This window comes from Myxine glutinosa, chromosome 5 (genome assembly GCF_964187855.1).
Source record: "Myxine glutinosa chromosome 5, kmMyxGlut1.1, whole genome shotgun sequence".
Classification (NCBI taxonomy): Eukaryota; Metazoa; Chordata; class Myxini; order Myxiniformes; family Myxinidae; genus Myxine; species Myxine glutinosa.
This window is the reverse complement of record NC_136265.1, coordinates 185,097,361-185,124,471: the sequence shown is the minus strand read 5'-3', so window position 1 is coordinate 185,124,471 and position 27,111 is coordinate 185,097,361. Positions and strand designations below refer to the sequence as shown.

Sequence of the window (27,111 nt, the reverse complement as noted above, 5' to 3'; positions counted from 1 at the left end):
AAAGGGAGTGGGGGAGAGAAAGGGAGTGGAAGGGGGGGGGGGGTGAGGGAGGGGAACATATACTACATAGACATCTTTTTGGGGAAGGGGAGTGGGTGGCTTTGACAGGCCCCTCCGTTTTGGGGGGGTGGGGGGAGGGGGAAAGGGAGGGAGGAAAAATTTACCTGTGCGAGGCGTGCTTTAACGTTAGTGTTGCCAAGGTAAAAAAGGAAATTGTAATACCCTCCACCACCAACACCAGGTGTCACTAGATGGTACACATTTACATCGAAAATTTACGCTCCTCTTCCGGGGATTCCTGGGAATTTACGTCCCCCACACCTCCACATGAGGCCGCGGCCACATAGCCTATGTTACCCCCCAGACAAGGTTGTATTTGAATTTGTATCCCGAGTAAAGTATATAAGTGTTTATAGCTGGAGTACCCAGCGTTGCTGAAGCGAAAAAGAAACATTAACATATTTGAAATAAGGGTAAATATAATGGAAAATCAATTGCATCCAAATCAGAATGCATCACAAATGTCAAATCATCATTTTACCTTTTTGTTGAATATATGCTGCTGAATGTACCGTAGATCACATTTCTGAGTTAAGTTTGATGACGTTCGGGGTGAAGAAGAAGACTTACCAACAACTTCGATCGCTTGTGGAATTGCTTGATTGAATATGATTTGTTTGATGTCATTAATTTAAAAGGCTTTGGCACTATAGAGCGTTTTTTTTAACCCCTCCCCCCACCCCAAAAAAAAAATCGACCTTTTTCCGTGTGGTAAATATTGCTATGTCGTTAGGGTAAAGCAATATCGAGTCAGGTAGATCTGAATAGGTAACATGCTTCGTCTGTCGCGATAGGGAATCTACCTGTAATAAGTTCTATGTTAGTCCGGGTTGTCGGGTAAGAGTATACCTGTGAACATACCAAGATGTTTGAGTGTTAGATAGTGTAGGGATTAAGATAAAACCCCTGAGTGTCACACCTGGTAATCAAACCTTTGTCCCTTATGGCAATGCACACCAACATAAACACTTAGACAGGCCCTTAGTACAACATTAAATAATTCCCTTCCCTGACAAGGACTTCGGAAGAGAACAGGCAAGAGGCCAGTTCGGGGCACCGCCGCATGGGCCGCAGCCAGCTACACCTCCGGCAGGCCTAGCCACATCGAGTGGCTCGAGCTATCACCACGCTACAGGCCTGTGATTGGTCAGCGCGGTAGGCGCGAACCTCCAGCCAACGAGTGCGGGAGGTGCGAAGCTGGAGCGTTCGGTGGAAGGCACTGGTTGGTGGCGCGCCAAGGCTGACGTCACCGGGGAGGTTATATCAGGGTGCGCCAAACGACATTTTCTCTCTTGCACATCGAGTTCTCTCTTGCGCAGCACATCCCTCTGGCCCTCTTGCACGTCCAGCTCTTGCTCGAGTTATAGCTTTTGGATTCTTCGCTGCCTCTTGCGCACGTCCCTCCCTGGCTGTCTTGTGCTCTCTGCACTTTTCCTCTTGGTCTTGAGAGGTCCTGGCTGGTGGTCTTGGCTCGCCATCTGCGTGGTGCTTGGAGCGGTGCTTTTGGGCCTCATGTGCGATCGGCGCTTCTGGAGCTTAGAGTGGTGCACGGACCTCGTGGGCGGTCGACGAGGAGCCTGGAGTGGGCGTTGGCTCGGGCCTTCGCGGTGCTGTGGTGCTGGAGCGAGGGGCCTCGTGGTGTGCAGCGGAGCTCGGAGACGCAAGACGACAGGACAGATAAGGATGCACCACATTCACAATTACATAACAAACGTTTTTCTTTTGGTAATTCCTTCCTGTGTCTCGTTTCTGAAGTGAGGTGTGTGGGATCCCAATTTAGGACCTTTATTTGATTACCGTCGCGTTTCATTGTTTCGGGTTCCGTGAATAAATCTTTATTTTTGTACCTTCTAATCTTGTCGCTCATGAGTTCATTAATTTCCCTGCAGGATCGAAGCTGCCGTCGGTTCGCCTTCCACAGGTACGCGCTTTTGCCACAGCTTCCACTTTCCTTCTTCCTCCCGCGTTTTATAGCCGAATCCGTGTTTGGTCGTCGCCTCAAGTAAATCCGTTCTGGTCCATCCGCGAGCCCTGGTGTTAACCGAAGGGTCCGCGTGACAATATGTACTGTAATAATAAATAATAAATACTGTAAATACTGTAAATAATCAATAATACTGTAAATAATAAATACTGTACTGGTATTTTTACATTCTCCGTGTGGTAAATACTGTACTGGTGTCACCTTCGAGGTGGAATTAAATGCTTTTCATTGAATATATGCTGGTGAATGTGCCGTTGATCACGTTTCTGAGTTAGTTTGATAACATTCAAGAAGAAGAAGAGGAAGGAGAAGAAGAAGAAATACCACCAACTTCGACTGCTTCCGGAATTGTTTGAATCTGATTTGTTTGATTTTATTTGTGTTGAAATGTCTGGTAATTGTTTTGTATTTATTTATGCGTATGTGTACTTGTATATAACTGTCATTAATCAAAAAGGTTTATGTAATATTGAGCGACTTTTTTTTTATCCCCCTAAAAGAATCCCCCTAAGTTTTGCTAAAAAAAAAAAAAAACCTCCTCAGCACTGACTGACAAACGCCTGAAAGTTTGACGAAGATCCGTTCAGCCATCTCTGAGAAAAATGGCAACAGACAGACGGACACACACACACACACACACACACACACACACACACACACACACACACACACACACACACACACACACACACAAATGGCTCTCTTATAGTGTAGATACCTTGTTGCTCCAAAGTGGGATTTGATTGAACAGGTATATAAGAATCACCATCTGAAAGCTGGCGCATTGCTTCCTGTTCATACAGGTCACGTCTCCATACAACAACCGCACCACCTTTGTCAGCAGGTTTTATCATGAACTTCTTGTTATTATGAAGAGCTGTAATGGCGTCACGTTACGACTTCGAGACATTGTGTTTAACATGGATATCAGATTTAAGTATATTTTCCCTTTCCATGCAAAGTTTCGAGATGCTGGGTTTCATGGTTTTCGAGTTATGAAGGACACACACACACACACTTTTTTTTTTTTTGGTATATATATATAGAAGATGATGGAAATCCATGCTCGCCACTTCAGTTATGTGAATCTTATGCAAATTGCTCCAGTGCTTTCGCACTACGTTTTATCACTCCATTGACATGGATTTTATGCTGCGCCAGTATGATATTTTGTTAATTTTGAGTTCCCATGGAAACGTTTCAAAAATATATATTTTGCAGGAGGGGGTTACAACTCCAACATATTTTTTTGAAATCAGCAGATATCAGGCCACAATTCCAAATCACAGTTGCTTAGTTATACCATAGGTCGGGGTATCTCAAAATTTTGGGTCCTTGGCTGCAGGCCTATTGGCATTGTGAATAGTTTATGTTGGAAATTATTCAAAGAAACTCGTATGCTGCACACACAATTACACGACCCACTGCTATCTGTTGTTCACAATGTGCAACATCCTATTCACCAATATCAGGCTGTGCTTGTGTAGATTGTTTGTTTCGATATGACCCAGGAATACTGCGGCTGATTAATGTTGAGTAGCTTCTGATATGTTACCTGGGCCTGTGCACTGCAAGAATTGCTGCACCGCTGCTTTATCACCCCACTAGAGACTAGTCATGGTGTATTGCACAGTCTTTAATGTCCGAGTTGCACAACTTATTTGCAGAACATTTTGAGAACATCACATGAAGAATGAGCGAAGGATCCAAGGAAATCTGTGGGTCGGATGCCTCCTAGATTTTCTGAAGATCTGCATGCTTTGCTGATTGTAAGAAACTGTGCGTGTTCAATTGCACAACCCTGCATAAACATTAAAGGTTGCTCCATGAAGCATGACATGTCAAAGTAAAAGGGTCATGTTGACAAACCAGATCATCTTGTGAAATTTCGTATGCTTAATGTCCCCTTATGCCAGCATAAAATTGTAAATGCAATATTTTAAAAGTCTGATAAACTTGAACCACCATCATATAAAATACAGAAATCACAAACCAACTATATCACAAACACAAACCAGGCTGAACAGTTTATGTGTTGCATCCCACTGGTGTTGGGCCTGGTGTTGGGTTTGTTTGATTTGTTGTTGGTTTGTTGACAAACCCTGGTGTTGGGCTAGCGGCTAGGGTGCTGGCTTAGGATCCCAGGATCCTGGGTTCGAATCCCGGTCGATCGCTGAATTAACACCAGGGGGGTTGACTCAGCCTGTCATCCTTCCGAGGTCGGCTAATTGAGTACCAGTTCACTGGTAAATCCCTGTTTGTCGTTAAAGGCGGCAGAAAGGGTTGGCGTCAGGAAGGGCATCCGGCCGTAAAACATTGCTTCAAAAAGGGGACCGAAAAACAACAACAACCACGGTTCCCGAAAAAGGCCAACCCCCGCTTTGCGGGGAAAAATGGCCTCTAAAGGTGTTTTTTTTTATATTTTTATCCCACTGATAGGCCGGATCGGGATTCGGACCGGAACCAAAGTCTAATCGGCTTGTTCTTGTTACCAATCCAACTCCTCCACCAAATTTAGTCAAAACTCGTCCATAACTTTTTGAAATACAGTTTCATGTTTTCATAAAATATCATAAAATATCGCCTTTCGCCCGATCTCTCAATGGTGAAGAATCACTTAAAAATTAAATAACTCTCATATCCAAATCCATATTCAGATCCTCACCAAAATCAAATAGATTCGTCCTTCTCACACACACAACCTGTCCACCAAGTTTCGTCCAAATCCATCCACAACTTTTTGAGATATCTTGTTCACAAACAGACAGACAAACAGACAGACAGGGGTGAAAACAAATAGAGCACGGACATTAAAAAGGATAGAGCACGGACAAACGAGCGTACGTTGGTAAAAAAAAAAATAGTGCAGGCTTTGATAGGCCTAATGGCCTCCTCGTGTGTCAAACTTCCTTGCAGGAGAACTCACATTATAAACATGTCCAAATCAGTCTCACTGGGAAAAGCAGAACTGCTGGCATTCTGGCTGCACCGAAGCAGATAACACAGTGCAGTGTGCTCAATCTAGAAAGCGCAGTCACTGCCACTTAATAGAAAGCCCAGAACTACAATGTAGCATGGCTGCACGAGAGTGAGGAAAGTTTGCACTGATATAGCTTTTCCTCATATTGTAACTGTATGATGGAGGTTAAGGTTCACTACTCACAATATGTTAGGGATATTGTGGGTGTGAGTTTATTTTTTTTATAGGGGTTAGGGTTAGGGTTAGGGTTAGGGTTATAGTATTGAAATCAAGAATGCTGTGTTTTTTCACACATTAATAACCATAGAATTAGGACCAACAACTTTTTTCAACATAATTAATACACAAAATCAACCACACCGAAGAACCTGCCAATATCCCGAACTTATTGTGAGTAGTGTAATTTTATCATTTATAACAGGTTTGTTTTGTATTGACCTTTTTCAATTTATATTAAAATAGCAACGGTACCCACCCTACGGGCTTCAATTGGGAGGCCCAAATGAAAAGGCAAAATATCGGAAATTGAACGCTTTTTATTTTATTTTAAATGATTTATGTAAACATCCGTTAAATCTTATCACACGCAGATCATCAAAATCTAAACAGTATTTGTAGAATTTTTTTTTCTTCTTTAGTATACAAGATCGAGGCTCGTGAAAGAGCGAAATTTGATAGGCACATCACATCACAGCGATATTTGATAGGTACCAATAAAAGCCAAAGGCAAAATATCGGAAATTGAACGCTTTTTATTTTATTTTAAATGATTTATGTAAACATCCGTTAAATCTTATCACACGCAGATCATCAAAATCTAAACAGTATTTGTAGAATTTTTTTTTCTTCTTTGGTATACAAGATCGAGGCTCGTGAAAGAGCGAAATTTGATAGGCACATCACATCACAGCGATATTTGATAGGTACCAATAAAAGCCAAAGGCAAAATATCGGAAATTGAACGCTTTTTATTTTATTTTAAATGATTTATGTAAACATCCGTTAAATCTTATCACACGCAGATCATCAAAATCTAAACAGTATTTGTAGAATTTTTTTTTCTTCTTTGGTATACAAGATCGAGGCTCGTGAAAGAGCGAAATTTGATAGGCACATCACATCACAGCGATATTTGATAGGTACCAATAAAAGCCAAAGGCAAAATATCGGAAATTGAACGCTTTTTATTTTATTTTAAATGATTTATGTAAACATCCGTTAAATCTTATCACACGCAGATCATCAAAATCTAAACAGTATTTGTAGAATTTTTTTTTCTTCTTTGGTATACAAGATCGAGGCTCGTGAAAGAGCGAAATTTGATAGGCACATCACATCACAGCGATATTTGATAGGTACCAATAAAAGCCAAAGGCAAAATATCGGAAATTGAACGCTTTTTATTTTATTTTAAATGATTTATGTAAACATCCGTTAAATCTTATCACACGCAGATCATCAAAATCTAAACAGTATTTGTAGAATTTTTTTTTCTTCTTTGGTATACAAGATCGAGGCTCGTGAAAGAGCGAAATTTGATAGGCACATCACATCACAGCGATATTTGATAGGTACCAATAAAAGCCAAAGGCAAAATATCGGAAATTGAACGCTTTTTATTTTATTTTAAATGATTTATGTAAACATCCGTTAAATCTTATCACACGCAGATCATCAAAATCTAAACAGTATTTGTAGAATTTTTTTTTTTTTTTGGTATACAAGATCGAGGCTCGTGAAAGAGCGAAATTTGATAGGCACATCACATCACAGCGATATTTGATAGGTACCAATAAAAGCCAAAGGCAAAATATCGGAAATTGAACGCTTTTTATTTTATTTTAAATGATTTATGTAAACATCCGTTAAATCATATCACATGTACATGCAGATCATCAAAATCTAAACAGTATTTGTAGAATTTTTTTTTTTTTTTGGTATACAAGATCGAGGCTCGTGAAAGAGCGAAATTTGATAGGCACATCACATCACAGCGATATTTGATAGGTACCAATAAAAGCCACATCACTGTTCATATCGGTAAATATTATTCCATCGTGTTTTAAAAAACTGGAAAATTGGAAAAATTTGAAAATTGGAAAAATTTTGGAAAAAACAATAGAGCCTATTTTACTCCAGGAGATCCCAGGATTACCCACCCAAAATTTTGTTGCGATCGGTTCAGCCGTTTTTGCAGTACCTGGGAACAGACGGACGAACAGACAGACGGACAGACATGATACTCTAATTCATTTAGCATCTTATGGAACTTGTGTCCCGGCTAGTCTAGAAAAGCGTCTGAGTGACTTACAGCTGCACGTCTAAGAATGAACTTGTCACAATAAAGTAGTCATTCTTTGCTATGGTTCAGATATTTGATAGGTACCATGTTCATTCAACATTTTTTGTACTGTTTAATTTTAACCAGACTCGTTGGAATAATGGTCAGAATGCCTGCTCTGAGTCTGAGAGATTAGCGGTTAAATTCCACCAATGGCCGATTCATACCAAGGACTAAAAAATTGAAGGTGCTGCTTCCTCGCTTGTGGTTCAATATTTAAAGGCTGGAGCACAGCCAAACCCCACGGGGAAGAGAAAATTAGCAATGCCGACAATGCCACCTTTGCCAGTATCCAAAACAGTTCAAGTGGAGCGCTAGTGTGCTCAATGCTGGGGGTGGGCGTGTCGGTGCAGAAGTGGGGGTGGTGGGTGGTGGGGCAACTATATGGGTATGCACTCAAAGAAAAAACAAGACCGAAAGTCTAGCAGTCTTGAAGAAGTTAGTTGAACTTAGTTGTTAATTACAGGAATACAGTTGTTGGTTGACGCATCCATTTCAATGAAAGTTAGTTGAAGAGGACTGGATGGGAATACCAGTCGGCAAATAATGCAAGTTATTTAATTATTTTTGAAGTACTCTAAGTCTCTAAGTCTGTCACCATGGTAAGTGAAGACATTGCATTGAGACAATGGTTTATTCTATGTTTCGAGTCAACAATGAACCAACCACACACTGCTTCAATATAGAAACTTTGTAATAACAACAAAGGGATTGCAGTGTTATGATTATATTTACTATATTGTTAGTATTAACGCTATTATTATTACGAAAACAACGCTCCTGTATGAAGAAACCTGGGCTAATTTGTCTGAAGCAGCCTGATGGTGAAGCATGAAGGCATGAAGCCTAAGGCCTATACATACTGTGTCATTGGAAGATCAGTAATGTCTATGCTTTAGATATTTGATGGTCATTTTAACAATCGGTTTGTTTGTGTTTCACACTGGATGAAAAACATAAAGGTGGAGCATGGCGATTGTGATATATGACAGGTTCGACGATATGTTCGGCCTGAACGGCATAGGAATCAAAATGGCGGTGTGTGGAGTCAGCCATTGTACGTCGCAATGAAACCAGGATTATGACGCATCCATGCGAATGTGAAACCAAATGTGGACCATTCGGTTTCGCATTCCATCGATCGTTCACTTCAGAATTGTTTTTCGTCGATTTTATGGAGTGCTATTGCATGCGGATGAATTGAGAGAGGGTGTATTATGATTCAGTGATAAGTCCGGGGTGAATCCGGTGTTATCTGCTAATAAATGGTTAGCTCTGCATATTCTTATTGACAGGTTTGGATACTGCACCTATAATACGGCACCTGAGAGACAGTTATAGACCTGGGTGACGGCTTTTTTTATTTTGTATACAAAGTCGGGCTCGTGTAAGAGCTAACACATTAAAACACAAAAAACATATTCGGACACCTAAAAGTGAAACTAGTGAAACTATAATAAAGGGAGCGGGAGACAAGGCGGAGAAGGAGGGAAGCACATCAACAGTAGAGAACAGAGACATCGGTAGATCTGTCGAAGGGAGAGGGCTGGGGAAGGGGGCTGGTCGGTATAAAACAAATGGACACTAATGACTAGGAGTTTCAGGAAAGAAAAACGGAATGGTTTTGGATGGGGGAAGATATGAGATGGTGGTGAGCAGCTGTTTTAAGGACCTGGAGGAAGGAGTGGGATTGAAGAGAGTGTGGGCGTTTGTTCCAGAGGTGGGGAAAAAAAGAGGAATGAAAGAGTGAAGGTGAGCAGATAGTCTTGATTTTGGCAGTTTCACCAGAAGAGGGTTTCTGGCAGATGTTGTGCATCCTTTTAATTTTGTTTTTTAATGTAGAAGGCTCCAGGCACAGACTATGTCGTCCTCATCGAGGCTAGGCCTAAATAAAAGAGCTGCATTGATAGAAAAGTAAAGAAGGAGAGAATAGTCTAAGAGTTTTTGAGAAAGCAGAGAATCTGCTTTTTGAAAAGGGGCAGATCATAAGTGTTTGGAAAGACATGTGAAGGTAAAGAGTTCCAGAGTTTGGCAGTGGAGGGGAAGAAACAAACATCATAACGGCCCACCCTTGAGTTGCCAATGGCCACACAATAATCATGAGATGTAGTGGCTTGTCGAGTAATCCGTGGTTTCGCTAATGGTGGAGGCATACAGGCAGCAAGTTCTTGAGAGCAAAAACCGAAGTAATATCTGTAGAAAAGAGAAAGAGCCAACTTTGCGACGTAAATCCTGCAGGAATATTTGAGGGACAGAGCACAGACAGAGCTGGGGGAGCAAGGCCGGAGAGGAGTCGGTAGAAGAAAAAGTCCGCCAACATGCCTGTGGTGAGTGAGTGAAAGGATTCCTGTGGTGAGCGAGTGAAAGGAAAGGAGACACCAATGATTCTGAAAGCTTTGGATTCTACAGCGTGAAGCTGAGTTAGGTGTGAGGCAGGAGCACCAGCCCAGAGGGGAGAGCAGTATTCCATTGAGCTGTGGATGAAAGCTTTGTATGTGGTGAGGAGCTCAGGTGTGCCCAGAAAGGACTTCGCACGACAGAGCATGCCCAGTCAGCGACTGTCTTTGGTGGCCAGCTTGGAAATGTGGTTTTCCGAAGAAAGATAATGGCATATATTGAAACCCAAAAGCTTGAGTGACAGAACTTCTTCGAGGGGATTGTTGAGAAAGTAGATGGAAGAGTTGTCCGGACGGTGTTTTCGGAGAGACAAAGTGAGAGTGTAAGATTTGTCAGGATTGAAAGACATGTTCCACTTGTTTGACCCATTTGTTATTTTGTCCAGGTCTGCAGAGAGTGAAGAGGCCACTGCCTGCCAATATGAGGGTTGACATATGGAGCAGCAGGGAGTGGAGTCATCAGCAAAAAGATAGAGAGGATTTTCCAGAGTCAGACAGATAATTGATGAAGACCAGAAAAAGCACAGGGCCCAGAACACTGCCTTGAGGAACTCCAGCCTGGACAGGAAGGGGAGATGAGAGAAATCTATTTAAAGCCACACGTTGACTACGACAGGAGAGGAAGTCCGCCAACCAAGTGTGGAGATTTCCATGGATACCACAAGAGGAAAGTTTGGTGAGAAGGGTGGTGTGCCAGACGCTTCAATAAAATATTTTTGTTTTGCGATCAATATATTGTAAACATTCACCATGAAGAGTTATATTCATTCTCAGTTTCTCTATCTTTTCAATGCATGATGATATTACACCTTTAAGGGAGATTTGTAGGCCTGTGTGCACTATCTTGACATGATGAAACCATTCATTCTGTCCCGTGCCCATTCACTTGAGATTGCAATAAAAGTGACATATGTTATCAAAATATCTGATTCCTTTCTCGATTCATACAAATGAGTACCATGCTCCTTTAAATGGCATGTGGAGGCCTATGTGCCACTTTACCACAATGGCAGCATTCATTTTCGGATTCAGCATTCCAAAATCATACAGAATACCCCCATTTCAAGTAGGTAGTTCCATGACATGAGTAACAAAACTCGTTTTCTTGGCGAGATAGAATGAGATAACGAATGTTACGGCCTATGAAAAAAGCATGCTTATTTGCCTTTATATATGACTTTGTCAAGAACATGTGTTGACGATATTGTTTTTCACATTGAAGCTACTGTTTATGGCTGTGTAAAGTTTGATGCTTAGATGCAGTTTTTACAATCCCTATTTTCATGATTCTGTATATGTGTGCACAATTTGTCATTTTTGCCCAAGCAAGTTTCTTCAGTTCCTGTTAACAGAGAAAATATTGCGTGTTTTCATGGGTTCATATGACGATGTATGAGGGAAACCAAATATTTGCCTCTGATCAATCACGGCAGACACATTGAAGGTGCCTCCACACTCTACAGAGAATACAGCAACCTGACAGTTTGAGCAATTTTCAAAAAAAGACCAAAGTTTAGACTCAAAAACTATATAAATACATTTTTAAATAAAGTTTATATTAGGTTGAAAACAGTATATATTGTGTTTTAGTTTCAGAAGTGCGAGCAATGGCACTACAAAATGGAGTAGTTTCACTCATAAAAGGGCAGTTGGCTACATATGGATGAAATCCACCGGACGTTGATGGAGTGGGAGGGAATAAGAAGCTGACATTCTAGGCATTAACCCTTTGTCCGAACAAGGGAAAATATGGTAAGAAATGTCAGCTTATCGTTGGTTCCAACGGTGGTTAGCATACTTCGATTAACGTCCTGTCCTGTTGATTTCATCCATTGTTATACCTGTCTGCAGACGCATATCGGCAATAGCCTTCACCAGCAAAACTAGTTCCTCATGCTACCTCTCTCTACGTAGTTGTGGTATGAAGGAGGCATAAATGAGGCTAATCATATATGAGGCTTATTTCTTAGATTTTCTCTTCTCCCCCTAACTTCCCCGAACATCCACCCTTTGTCTAGAGTTTTATATCCAAAAAATATAGATATATATATATATAATTATTATTTCCTTCTCTCCTCGCTGACACGTGCTTGTTGTCTCGCCCTCCCCTTTATCTCCATTTCTTCCATCTCTTCCTTCCATCGCCAGCTGATACTCACCTTTCCAATTCTAGTTTCCTCCATACTCATTTAACCCTTTCTCCTTTCTCTGATCCACGTCCTGTACCCGATGATCCCCCTCCCTCTTCCTTAACGGTATGGACCTCAAACATCCAGGGCCTTTGCTCAAACCTGATTGATCTATCCATACAGGTTGCTTATGACAAACCAGACATAATGGTGGGGTTGCTTGCACTGCCCTCTCTCCACCCCACCCCCAGGAGTACCTCTGGCTGCGGCTTCCTCTCCGCTCCCACCTTTTGTTCAGATGTGTGTTGTACCGTCCTCCAAACAGTGATGACTCCATTTACATCTCCCTGTCTGACAACATGGACCAACTTCTATCCACTCATCCCAACTCTCTCTTCCTCATATGTGGCGACTTCAACTGTCATCATGCCAGGTGGCTGGGTGTGGGTTTCTCTCACACCAGCCATGGCACCTCAGCAAAGGACTTCTGCGACTCACTGTGACTGACACAATCTGCCAATTTCCTGACCGGGATCTCAGTCAATGGAGTATCTTCTCTTCTAAATTCCCTGCAAATGTATGCTGCTATTTTGCTCCAATCGGCTCTTCTGATCATTTCCTTCTTAAAGTGGACATCTCTCTGGCCATTCTCAGAAAGCCTCCTCAGCACCGACGAGTCTGGCATTTCACTCAGGCTGACTGGCACAGTCTTCAAGCAGCCATCAATCATTTGAACTGGTGTCCCATCTCTACTGCCTCTGACATCAACTCTTCCTGGGAATTCTTCCAAAGTAAACTGCTCTCTCTCATGCACAGATTTATCCCATCTTGTCTTCAGTTGTCATAGTGTCATACCCTTCCTCCCGTCCATGGTACACTGAAGCTTGCGGTGAGGCAGTTGCCATGAAGCAACTTGCCTTCACCTCATGGAAGGCTAATCCAACTGAAGGCAATCTCATTTCCTTTCACAAAGCTCAGAACAAGTGTGTGTCTACCCTTAGGGGAGCCAGGAAACAATATCTCTCTACTCTCAAGACTGAACTCTCAAACCTGTCTCCCTTCTCCAAATCCTGGTGGCGTCTGGTCAAATCTGTTTCTGGTGTTTGTTCCCCTCCATCCCTTCCCTTATCTTAAACGGCTACACATCTGACACCGCACGTGAAAAACCTGAATGCCTCAACTCTGTGTTTGCCTCAAAATCTTGTGTCCCGCCTTGTTTACCCACCTATCTCTCTCTGTGCCCACCTTTCCCAGTCGAACCCAGTTGCTCCTGGACACTGTGTCATTCTCTCCTCACAAGGTGGAGAGGTTTTTGTCAAACCTCGACTTTGATTCTGCAACTGAACCAGGCGGCATCAGCCCACGACTCTCCTAAAATCCACCCTCACATGTGGCGGGTGGATTGTGGTGAGGCTCCTAAATCACATCAGCCCACGGCTCCTAAAATCCACCCCCCCCCCTCACTCGCCCCCCATATTTCACTTTCCCCATTCATCGTACAACTTTCTGTTTGAGGCGTTTGATAATAATTTAACACCGAATCATGCATTTGTTTGTGTTCCACCTGAAGGAGTCTTCACCGAAGGCATTGTATTATCGGTGGGGAATATAATAGGTTGTGGAAAGGTACGAGCCGCATTGAGATTGAATCACAAAGTTGATGTCTTTGTGTCCAATGAAAAATTCGTTTACGATCTTGTAAGTGTGGCGTTAACCACAGAGAGTGGTCTCTTCATATTGGCTTCACATATGGATACTCCATAGAGGAGAGTCGTGATATATATGGTACCTCTGTCCCAAACCAACTGTAAACTGATCCGACGGTACGGTCCGACGGTACGGAACAGTTGTATCGAAAATATCAATGAATCCTCTCAGGTCTCGGGATGCACATGCACAGTTGACTTGGTGCGATCCAGCTTTTTAAAGTTTTTAAAATCTGATCCAATATGGCTGCCAGACCACGTGACCGATGACATCATAAATTTGCATTCTCCAATTTAGTTGTTGCATAGATCACACTAAATAACTTTCAAACTGATCGGACGCTTATTCCCCATGTGGAGTTATTTACAATGAGTTACATTTCAATTTTTTCCATATAGCGGTTTCTGAGATAAGTGACTGGCTCTGGCAAAAGCAGACACTTGGGGGCATTTCTCTTCGCGAGAAAAAGCCGAAGAGAGTCAAAATATGACCACAGGGACCAAATTGAGATTTTCATATGGAAAGAGTAACTTCTCTAGATTATTATGCACCAAACATTTTTCCAAGAAAGAACAGAAAAGTTGTGAAATTCGACGAAGAATCTAACATGTCATTCTCAAAATGTGCTCAGAAAGTCACGAAGATCGCGAAATTTCGATGATTTACTACGAGCCCTACATGGTAATTCGAAGGAGATCCCCGACATACATGTTTGGTATGAATGAAAAGCTCCACGTGTGCACATTGTTTGTGCGTGTGAACTGTATTGTGAACTTTGAACCTAATTATGTCCGTTGTTTAAACGAAAATATAATCGTCATTAAAATACTATAACTTCGTCAATTTTCATCCAATTAACATAATGTATATATCAAATGAAAGCGAAAAGCATGGGGAATCAGATGATATCAAAATCTCAATTTTGATTTTTGCCCCCAAGTGTCTGCTTTTGCCAGAGCCAGTCACATATAGAGATCCAAAGTTTTTCGGTTTTCCAAGATGGTGCCCATACCACGTGACTTACGACGTCATAATTATCACTAAAAATATACATGAGTCGACGCATGCTATGGTGAACATGTCATGTCAATCGGACCAACGGATGCCGAGAAAATAACTTTTAAAAATGCAGACACGTACACTCATACACAACCAATCACTTAACCTCGCTTTTGCTTCGCAAGCGCAGGTAACAATGACCCAGATATTAGGCGCAGCACCAGAGTGAAGTGTTCTATGATGAACGCTGTTTACTGTTATGATGAGATCATCAGGGCGAAGAAAAATCAGGCTGGGCAGTGAACCTCGATGCTTTCTTTAAGAAGAAAGTTGCATCTCCGCAGGAGGATGAGCCTAAACCTGGCTCTTCTTCGCAGGAGTAGGTAGCTCCCTCGTCGTCCCACATTATGATTTTAAAGTTTGGTTTTTTTAATTTCGGAAGTTAGCGCTATTGAAACAGTCTTATACACCACCTTATTTAACATGTCTAAGTATTGCAAAACTGAAGATTTTTGGGCGTGATAAGAAGGCGATTTGTGTTCTCATGTTCAAGTATATAATTCAATCTAAATAAAATTAAAATGGTGAAAGTCATAAAAAATTTAATTCTGGAATTTACCGCCATTGACAGAGCAAAAGAGAAAGGCCTAAAAGAAAAATCTCAAAGGATTTTTGTTTATTTTACATTTGTTTATACAGCTCAAGGGCAAGTGTGCTACCACTGCACTATCCTGTCAGCATTTGCTTTCATAACATCACAACTACACATTTTCTGGTTCCAAAAAACCTGCCACATCTACCTTTCTCATCTTAATCAGCTTCCATCAGGCATTATCCTTTGCTACCTGGCCTACTCTATTTGCGCTACTCACCTGAGCACCTTTATCTGCTCTCATAGCTTCATCTACCACTTTTGAATAGATCATACTATCTACTGGGCCTTGCTGTGCTTTGCTGCAGCCAATGTGGCTTGTCTTCGGCATTGGTATTGATCCACACAACATTGGTATTGATCCACACAACAATGGTAGTGACCCTTCAAGGAACAAAGGGCAAGGGCGAGTGATGAAATCAGTCGACCCATTATATCACCACCCAGAACCTCTACACAAAATTGATTTAAAGAATTTCGGCCTGCCTCAGGACTATATACTGACCCATCATCTCAAACTCGACACATAAAACTTTTTTCTCTTCCACTGTCAGTTCTCTCCCACCTTCTAATTTTCTCTTCCTCTGTCAGTTCTCACCCTCCCATTTATTTTACATTTTCAACAAGCACCATTCACCGCTACATCCAGCCCTGCAACTATGGTGTCATTTCTATCCTCCTTAACCCATAGCCAGGCCTTGTTAGAGTACTGTCGCTTATTATTACTCGATGTCCAGCCGTGCCTCGCAAACTGTACTTGTCACACTTGCCCACATCCTGCTGACCTCCCAGTCCTCCCACAATCACCATTGCAATCTTCTTTCTTGTCTCCCGTTGTCTGATTTTTCTCTTATTTAATCAGTCCACCATTCGGGCTGCCAGAATCATTCATTTAACACCAACTACTGCCCCCTCATCACATCCCTCCTATTTGTATCCACATTAAGTTCAAAAACTCCTCTTTAGTCTTTAGAGTTTAGAGAATTTTGAGAATATATTCATAAACTTTCCCAGACCTCTCCATTTTGCTCACTCAAAACTACTTTACTCTTCACTAAAATTAACATTTGTGCCCCTTTCCTCATACACCCTGCTTGTTCCTTCCCTGCCCCTCTTTTAAATGTCAACACTTTTGAGGTCAATGGTCATCTTGAGGTCAAATTCCTAAAATTTGTCAGGTTCACTATGTTTTTTCGTTCAAAATCATGGTAGATTAGCAAACCTATACATTTTTGGAAACGTTATTACATGGAAAATCTGAAAATCAATGTTTACATTTGCCAATTCCGACCAATTCGATTCGACCAATTCGACAAATCGACCAATTCCATTCGACCAATTCGACCATTCGACCAATCGCTTCGATCGACCATTCGACCAATTCGATCGATTCGATTCATCGAATTCGATTCGATCGACCATTCGACCAATTCGATTTGCCAATCAATTTGACCGACCTTTGCTTGTGTGGAACGGACTGTGAAAACGTTGCGGACTATATTGTCGGATACGACACACAGGACAGTGATGACGAACTCTAAATGGCATATTCTGTAATCGTGTATGTTTGATGCCATTGACTGCCTGTGTATATTTTGTCATTGACTGCCTGTGTAGATGTGAAGTTATACTGACTGCATGTGTATATATGATTTTGCTGACTGCCTGTGTATGTTTGGTGATATGAATTATTGTGACACATTTTGATGTTATTAACTGCCTGTACAAAATGATAACATGTATTTGATTATGCAACTTATCGTGAATATAAAGACAGTATTTTGCAATTCAAAACCTACGATTCGTGTCTTACCATTCCCCATAGCACTAATTTGATACTTTCATTGGATTCCTTGTCCCTGAAAATATAGGTTTAGTATATTTTTAAAAGTTTTTAGGGTAATTAGAGGCAGAAATAGAACAAAATATGTATTTTAGTGGCCATTTTGAAAATCCAAAATGGCCGCCATACAGGTATCTCTCCAAATGTAAACATTGATTTTTAGTTTCCTTATGCTATAACCTTTCCAAAAATGTATAGGTTTGCTAATCTACCATGATTTTGAACGACATATAATTTATTGACATAGTGAACCTGACTAAATCGTCATTTTTCATCCGATTGACTTGAAAGTTGAACATGATTTGCATGTTCATATTTGATTGATATTTTAGATACATACTTGATTTCAGGTTCACTGAATTGGGAAACCAACTATTTTTGAGGTCAAAAGGTCAAACTTCCAATGTCATCAATTTTCATCCGATGAATCTGTGAATTAAAGAGCAATTGCATAGTGCATCACCAACTACTTTTGTGGTCAAAAAAGTCAATTCAAGGTCAAACTTCTAAAATCAATTTTCATCTGAATAATAATCAATTTCCATTCAATTAACGTGTGCTTAGATTAAGACCATCAATTTTAATCTTCATGAAATGGACATTTTGATGTATCCATGGCAACCTTTTTTGGGGAGGGGGTGGATTTTGCAAGTATCGTGCTCTGCACAACGTCTTTCTTGTTACTTGCGAAAATCGAACATTTTTCAAGTATATTGGTTGGTCTTGTGCGTTATTCTATCTGTTTGTCTGTCTGTCTGTATGTCAGTCACCTACATGTCACTATTTTCAACCGATCTTCACAAAACATCATCAAATGGTAGAGTTGGTCATAAGCAAGACGCCTATTGTTTTGGGGGTCAAAAGGTCAATAGGTCAACATAGGCCAAAGGTCACCAACTTTGTCAAATTTCTAAAACCCTCAATTTTCATTCGATTGACTTGAAATCTGAAGAGCATTTGCATATCTTCTGGATTTGCACATCACTGAAATCAATCAGCAATTATATTTTAGGTCAACTAAAATGAGCCAAAAGGTCAACGTAGGCCAACTTTCTAAAATCTTCAATTTTCATCCGATTGACTTGAAATTTTAAGAGGGTTTGCATATGTGGTCACTGAATTCAATCACCAAGTATTTTTGAGGTCAGCATACTCCAAAAGGTCAACATAGGCTAGATTTCTAAAATCCTCAATTTTCATCCGATTGACTTGAAATTTTAAGAGGGTTTGCATATGTGGTCACTGAATTCAATCACCAAGTATTTTTGAGGTCAGCATACTCCAAAAGGTCAACATAGGCTAGATTTCTAAAATCCTCAATTTTCATCCGATTGACTTGAAATTTTAAGAGCGTTTGCATATGTGGTCACTGAATTCAATCACCAAGTATTTTTGAGGTCAGCATACTCCAAAAGGTCAACATAGGCTAGATTTCTAAAATCCTAAATTTTTATCAGATTGACTTAAAATTTTAAGAGGATTTGTATATCTGGACACTGAATTCAACCATCAATTATTTTTGAGGTCAACATAGGCCAACAACTTATTTTAGGGATTTTGCAAGTATCGTACTATGCCAAACATATTTCTTGTTTGTCTGTTTTTCTGTCTGTGAACAGGATATCTCAAAAAGTTGTGAACGAATTCGGATGAAATTTGGTGGAGAGGTTGGGTATGTGACACGGACGAAATGATTAGATTTCGGTGAAGATCCAGATCCTTTGGACCCCTTTGACCTGCAGATTATTTACACTATTAGGCAATTTAGTCCCCTTTAGTCCTTTTATGACCCTTTACTCCTCTAGGCAAATAGACCATAGGCAAATAGACCTTTACACCCTTTAGACCCCTTGGACACTAAGAACCTTTACAACCCCTTTAGGGTCTAAAAGTTTTTAAGGGCCCTTTCACTGGACATAAACTAATGCAACGTTTTTCATCAATTCAGGACCTGCTCATCATACATAGTTTTCACTGTGCGAATATAATCGTGTTATAAGGCCTTTCAGCCCCCAAAGGCCTATAATTTTCTGTCGAATCAAACTAAAAATAAACTCAATCACCTAATGCACCACAACTATGACCGTCCTCCATCGGGAGATGAGTGGAGATTAGTGTCCCACTAAGGACTATTCATTTTTATTGAATTCCCAATTATCTCTTAAGATGATGGAATCTCACGATATGTGATGGACATAGATTACATTTTGAGGTAATTAGCTAATTTATCTCACCACCTTCATGGAAATTTTTAAAAGGGCTCCATTCGTTTTTGTGCATCGACGTCATGACCTCGGAGGAGTAGGGACAAAACAAAAAGATGTTAATTGATCCACTGCCTGACTGAAGGAAGGAAGGAAGGCCTGAAGGCCATCGTTATGGATTTAACAGCTGATCTCATCTTCGTCGTTGACGAGCTAATATAGTTTAAGAGTCCATAGTAATGAAAGCCCAGCTGTGATGGACATCTGTGTTGTATGCCATGATTATCTGTTATATGCCATTATTATCTGTGTTATATGCCATGATTATCTGTGTTATATGCCAGACTCAAGACTACCTAAATATGTCCTCTATTACCGAAGCAAAGACAACCCGTTGGACAAAGGAAACAATTCAAAGATGTCTTGAAGCCACATGAAGAAGTGTGGAATAAGCATAGACACCTGGTAATAAACCACTGCTCATCATACTGCATGGAGGACAATGCGTACATAAGGAGTTAAGAAGTTTGAACATGAGAGAATGCAGCATTACGAAGAGGGCTGTCTTTCCCTCGCGGTCCCCCTGTGCTGTCTTCCCATCGTGGTCCCCACTGTGCTGTCTTTCCCTCGTGGTTGTCAGCTCTTTCACGAGCCTCGATTCAGTATTTAAAAAAAAAAAAAAAAAACTGCAGACAACGGATTGAGCATCAACGAGTCAACTACATCCAATGACAACAGCATCATTTGACTTTATGCACTGTGGACTCATCTGTGTCTCCCGCATCGTTCCCAGCAGTCATCTGTAAGCACATCAACGTCGAGGTCATCTATACTGCTGCCCATCGACTTCTTTAATCGACAGAATCATCCATTTCATCATTATTTCAAACATCACTTTTGCTGGATGGACATCATCCTCAGACCTCAAGGGATGGGCAAGCATGTATGTATGTATGTATGTATGTATATGACACAGACGAAATGATTAGATTTCGGTGAAGATCGAGATCCTTTACACCCTTGACACCTGTATGTATGTATGTATGTATGTATGTATGTATGTATGTATGTATGTATGTTTGTATACACAGGGTGTCCACTATGTCTTGTCACCTCAATAAAATAGAAACCAATTTTAGTTATTTTTTTCAGTTCAGACCCATTGAAAATGTGTGATACAATTCAATAATGCATATTCGCTAATACGCTCTGAGGGATGAATTTCATCTTGTGACCCCTCAAATACTTTTAACTAGCTTTATAATCATGGAGAAGATCATGAGTTAAGCATATGCACATCAAAACGGATGGGAGCTGTGATCAGGGTGTTGGTTAAACAGGGAAAAAAATTCCCAAGGTGCTCCATTGCATAAGACCTGAGAGATTCAATCCCAGTCAGCTTAGTCACTAATTTGTTTAAGGACAGGCAAGCGAAATAGGCTTTTTTCTAACACTCCTCTTGTGAGATGAAATCCCAGGTGTCTCAAGTTATGTCATCACGATCCATTAGGATCCAGGCTCAAAAATAGACAAAAACAGGTACGATATATCTGCATATCAGCCTGACACTGTTCAAAAGCTGATCAGTATGTGGAGACCTATAATATAACTCTGAGTCCATAGATATATCTCAGCTGAACTTTACAAGGAATTAAAGAGTCTTAGATCATAGATCATTCTGATGAATGCATGTGACTTAGCAAATGGCATTCAATCCTGCAGTCTCTCCATAAACAGAACCAACTAAGTTAGACCAACAACATTTTACAAAACCTTAAACAAGAGTAATCCACAATATATATATATATATTTATATATGTAAAATAGTGTTACGTTTGTGGGAATGTCAATCATTTAGGAGTCGTGTTGTTTAGGGTGTATTGCATAGAAGTGCCAGTTCAGCTGTGGATCCCCAAATAGGACCTTTTCGTCTTTATTTTGCCTTTTTCTTAAAGTTTACCTTATATCCACTCCCCTTTATGCCACGTGATTTTGACTGTTGGTGGTGTTGCACAAAAACAGCTTTGGAAAGGATTCAACCCTTTTTCTTTCAAGCAAGAAAGTGCGGGAAAAGGGTAGAAGAGGAGGAAGAAGAGTGTCTCTTGGAGGGGTGGTGACAAAGCGATCCATGCTTCATGCTGTGAACGGGCTCGGCATGTGCTATATGAAGGAGTCGACCTCGATGAACTTCCTGAGGGATTTGCTGTGTTGTATGAAGGAGGTTGACGAAAGGAAAGGGATCAAAGGAGAAAGGAATTTCAGAATGTTGATGAACCTTTGTTCCCACCAAGCCCCACTCTGAAGAACGTTGATGAACCTGCTCTTCAAACAGGCCTGAACCCCATTCCATTCCCATTCTCATATCCAGTTTTATTTCAATTCCATGCGAATATTATTTTATTAATTTGCTTCCCTTCCGTTCCCTGGGTTAGATAGAGTGTTGTGTGTGCGATGTTGTGTCGGCCTTTCGTATCGGATGTATGTGGCCTGTGTTAATTGTTTCAGTCTGTCATTATTAAGTCATTAAGTCCGTCGTCATACTTGTATGATTTGCTTATTGTATCGTTTTGCATTCTGTGAAGTAAATTGATTGTATTTCATTTTGTTTGATTGACATTTTTCGGATCGGGTTGCAAGCTCCCCTGAGCCGCCAGTGTGGCAGTTTAAACTCCTTGCACTAAGCCAAAAGTTCAAGCTTCCAAAAACCGCTTGGTCAGCTTGCGGGCCTTGGCCCGGCGGGTTGGGGATAGGACTTAGGGTCGCTGACATTAGTTACCCCACAACACACTTGGTCGGGAGTGACATTTGGGACTCTGGTCCTCATCCCCGTCGCCCGTAACAAGAGCTTTGTCATTATGTCCACCTGACAAAATCAGCATTGGTTGGAACTCCTATATTAAAGTTCAAAGCAAAAGCAATTTCTATATTGCTGCGATGCACCAGGATGCAGTCCAAACACACACACACACACACACACACACACACACACACACACACACACACACACACACACACAGGTCTGCCACTTTTACCTTCGCCACCAAAGGTGGATGGAGGTTGTTTTCACCACATCTGTCCGTTTTTTGAGAAAAAGATATCTCAAAAAGTTGTGGACGGATATTCGGACCAAATTTGGCAGAGATGTAGCGTATGTGACAAGGACGAAATGATTAGATTTTGGTGAAGATCCGGATTCGGATCCGGCTAGTAGAATTTTTAAAGTGATTCTTCACCATTGTGAGATAGGGCCAAAAACTATACGTAGCAGGATATCTCAAAAAAGTTATGGATGGACTTGGACGAAACTTGTTGGACAGGTTGTTTCTGACAAGGAAGACTTAATTCAATTTTGGTGAAGATCTGGATCCGGATCAAGCTAGTAGAATTTTTAAAGTGATTCTTCACCATTGAGTGATATGGCCAAAAATGATATAGAGCAGGATATCTCAAAAAAGTTGTGGACGGATTTGGACGAAACTTGGTGGAGAGGTTGTGTGTGTGAAAAAGACTAATCGTTTCGATTTTGGTGAAGATATGAATATGGATTCGGCTACGAGAATTATTTAATTTTTTTAGTGATTCGTCACCATTGAGAAATCAGGTGAAAAGCGATATGAAAACATGTTTAAAAAAGTTATGGACGAGTTATGAACAAACTTGGTGGATGAGTTGGTTATGTGACAAGAACAAGCCGATTAGATTTTGGTTCAGGTCCGAATCCAGATCCGGCCTATCAGTGGGATACAATGTGGCGGACACGAAAGCTTACTGGCGTGAGGGCATCATTCCACGCACCAAGTGGGCGGCGGCCACGCCCGAGGGGGAGGCGTGGCCGCGGGATATACACCGGGCGCGCAGCCCGGAGCGCGCCAGTGCTACAGTTGAGCTCGTTTAATAAAGACTCTTAAACTCACCGCGTTGTCCGCTTCCTTCTTGTTGTGCAAGCAAGCGAGCGTAGCACCGCGCTTCATTGGTGACCCTCCGACGTTCTGGTCAGCCGTCGCTGACCACCCGAATACGCCATTGCAATGGCAAACAACGCGGTCCAAATGAAACTCCCCGAGTTCTGGGAGACGCAAGCCGAAGTCTGGTTCCTGCAGGCAGAAGCCCACTTCCGACTTCGAGGCATCACGGTGGACGAGACCATGTACTGCCATGTGGTCGCTTCCCTCGGGCCCGGCACGGCCGCCCGCGTCGTGTCGGTCCTGAGGAACCCACCGGCCGACGGCAGGTACGAGGCGATCAAGCGTCTCCTCCTCGCCACGTTCGGCCTCATGGTGGACGCACGGGCCGACCGCCTCCTGGACCTCCCCGAGCTCGGTGACACGCGACCGTCGGTCCGCATGGACCATATGCTGTCGTTGTTGGGCGACGAAACGCCGAACGCTCTTTTCCGGGCGTTATTTCGACGCCAGCTACCGGCACGAGTCCGCCTCGCGTTGGCCGGTTCTGTGACGACAGAACCCCGGGCTCTCGCTGCTGAAGCCGACAGGTTCTTCGCGGCTTTGGACGAGCAGGCGAGTTTTGGCGCGGCCGCCGCGCATCCCGAGGCTGACCCTGATGCTGATGCACCACACCTCGGGGATCCCGAGGCTGAGGCACGCCGCGTGGCCGCCGCCACGCCACGCCCACCACCACCGCGAAAACCGCGGCCTCCGCCTTCGCCGCAAACCTGGTGCCATTTCCACGCCAGGTTTCGCCACAAGGCGAGGAATTGTTGCCCGCCGTGCTCCTTCGGCAAGTCGGCAAACTACAAAGCCGGCGCTCGGTAGCGGCCCTGAGCGTCGGCCATTCCGGCAGCCTTCTTTTTATAACGGACACCTTGTCCGGGCACTGTTTCCTATGCGATACGGGGGCACAGATGAGCGTTATCCCTGCCTCTACGTCCGACAAGCACACCGCGGGCCGGGGCCCCACATTGCTTGCCGCGAACGGAACACCCATACGCACATTCGGGAAGCGCTGCCTCTCCCTGCGGTTCGGAAGGCAATGCTTCGAGTGGACGTTCGTAACCGCTAGTGTCCCCATGGCAGTGCGGACTTCCTCTGTGCACACGGGTTGTTGGTGGATGTGAAGAACAGACGTCTCGTCCAGGCTGAAATGTTCAGCTCGCTTGCTTGCGCACTGAGCAGCTCGTTGAGCGGCTTGCTGAGTGGCTCACCGAGCGGCTCGCCAAGCGGCTTGCTGAGCGGTTCGGTCCCGGCGAGGTTAGTTTGTACGCTTCCGGCAGCGGACGACTTCACCCGCCTCCTCGCCAGCTTCCCGGCCCTTACGCGGCCCACCTTCTCGGCGGGGGCCGTCAAGCATGGGGTGGAACACCACATCCCCACCGCCAGGCCACCGGTCTACGCCTGGGCACGCCACCTCGAGCCGACGAAGCTCGCGGTGGCTAAAGCGGCGTTCGCTACGCTGGAGCGGCTCGGCATCGTGCAGCGCTCCGAGAGTGCTTGGGCATCACCGCTTCACATCGTGCCCAAGCCCGGCGGGGGATGGCGAGCGTGCGGGGACTACCGGCACCTCAACGACGCCACCACCCCCGACCGCTACCCCGTCCCCCACATCCAGGACTTCTCCGCCCGGTTGGCGGGCATGTCCTTCTTTTCGAAGGTGGACCTCATACGCGGCTACCATCAGGTCCCTGTCAGGCCGGAGGACATCCCGAAGACGGTGGTCAACACGCCGTTCGGACTGTTCGAATTTCTTCGGATGCCCTTCGGTTTGAAGAATGCGGCTCAGGCGTTCCAGCGACTCATGGGCAGCGTCTTGCGCGACTTGGATTTTGTGTACGTATACCTGGACGACATCGTCGTCTCCAGCGCGTCCCGCGAAGAGCACCTTCACCATCTCCGCACGCTCTTCGAACGTCTGGGCCAGCATGGCCTCATCGTGAACCCCGCCAAGTGCCGGTTCGGCGTCGCCGACATCGACTTTTTGGGGCACCGCGTCACCAGGCACGGGGCCGTCCCCCTACCGGCCAAGGTGGAGGCGGTGAAGGGGTTTCCGCGCCCCAGCACGATCAAGGGGCTCCAGGAGTTCCTGGGCATGGTAAACTTTTACCATCGGTTCCTGCCCCGCATCGCCCAGCTCCTGCGCCCCTTGCACGAGGCCCTCCGAGGGAAGCCGGGCAAAGGTGACGTTACCTGGACCGAGCAGATGGACGCGGCGTTCGTAGGCGCGAAGCTCGCCTTGGCTAACGCCACCATGCTCGCGCACCCAGCGCCCGATGCACCGATCGCCCTCACCACCGACGCCTCGGACTACGCGGTGGGTGCGGTGCACGAGCAATGGGTGCGTGGTGCTTGGCAACCGCTGGAATTCTTCAGCCCGCAGCTTCGCCCGCCCGAATGCCGCTATAGTACCTTCGACCGCGAGTTGCTCGGGCTTCACCTGGCGGTCAGGCACTTCCGCCATCTGCTCGAGGGCCGTGCGTTCACGGCCTTCGTCGACCACAAGCCACTGGTCTTCGCGATGGGCAAGGTCGCCGAGCCGTGGTCGGCCCGGCAGCAGCGTCACCTCTCGGCCGTGTCCGAGTACACGACGGACATCCGGCACGTCGCGTGGAAGGACAACCCGGTGGCGGATTGCCTTTCCCGGTCCGTCGCCCACGCAGTCCACCTTGGCATCGACTATGCCCGGATGGCGGCGGACCAGGCCACCGACCCTGGCGTCCAGGCCTTGCGGACCGCCGTCACGGGCCTCCGCATCACCGAGGTGCCGTTCGACGGCGCGGCCCTCTTGTGCGACGTCTCCCTCGGGCGGCCTCGCCCCATCGTGCCCGCGGGCTGGCAGCGCCAGGTTTTTGACGCCATCCACGGCCTGTCCCACCCGGGCACGAAGGCCTCCCAGAGGTTGGTCGCCGACAAGTTTGTCTGGCATGGCCTCCGGAAGGCCGTCCGCGGCTGGACCAGGGCGTGCCTCGCGTGCCAGCGTGCGAGGGTGCACCGGCACACCCAGGCCCCATTGGCCCCGTTCACGGTGCCGGAACGAAGGTTCGACCACGTACACGTGGACCTGGTGGGACCTCTGCCCCACTCGCGGGTTTTCACCCATGTCCTGACGATGGTGGACCGCACCACCCGGTGGCCGGAGGCCGTGCCTTTGGCGGCGACGACGGCGGCGGACGTCGCACAGGCGTTCATCGCCACCTGGGTCGCCCGGTTTGGTGCCCCCTCGGACATATCGTCCGACCGCGGCCCCCAGTTCACCTCGGAGCTCTGGGGGGCAGTCGCGCGGGGGCTCGGGGTCCAGCTGCACCGAACCACGGCCTACCACCCCCAGGCCAACGGCCTGTGCGAGCGGTTCCACTGTTCGTTGAAGGCCGCGCTACGGGCCACCCTCCGCGACGGCGGCTGGGTCGACAGGCTCCCCTGGGTCCTGCTGGGCCTCCGGGCGGCGCCCAAGGACGACCTGCGCGCACCCGCGGCGGAGTTGGTCTTCGGACAACCGCTGCGGGTGCCGGGCGAGTTCCTCCCCGACCCCACGGCACCATGGTCCGCAGCGCAGGAGCGCTCCGCGCTGCAGGAGACGGCCCGGAGGTTCGCCCCGGTGCCGACGGCGCACCACGGGCACCCGCCTACCCATGTCGCCCCGGAGCTTCGCACCGCGGAGTACGTATTCGTCCAGCACGATGCCCACCGGACACCACTGCGGCCCCCGTACGATGGGCCTTTCCGCGTGCTGGAGACCGGGGTGAAACATTTCACCTTGGACATCGGCGGTACTCCCGACCGCGTCTCGGTGGATCGCCTCAAACCGGCCCACCTCGCCGTGGACCATCCACCGCCGGTGGCTCGGCCCCCGCGTCGGGGCCGCCCCC

General features: G+C 44.8%; 1 protein-coding gene and 1 long non-coding RNA gene across 9 annotated transcripts in view; one reads left to right on the top strand and one right to left on the bottom strand.

Annotated features, from left to right (window-relative positions):
* LOC137413498 (neurexin-1-like) overlaps window positions 1-27,111 on the bottom strand; it is a 1,626,023-nt gene that overhangs the window by 1,408,153 nt on the left and 190,759 nt on the right. The gene's annotated exons all lie outside the window — the stretch shown is intronic.
* LOC137426603 (uncharacterized) overlaps window positions 1-27,111 on the top strand; it is an 83,903-nt gene that overhangs the window by 14,554 nt on the left and 42,238 nt on the right. The window contains exon 2 of the long non-coding RNA XR_010984379.2: window positions 13,145-13,297. This is a non-coding gene — a long non-coding RNA (uncharacterized LOC137426603). The remainder of the gene's footprint in view (window positions 1-13,144; window positions 13,298-27,111) is intronic.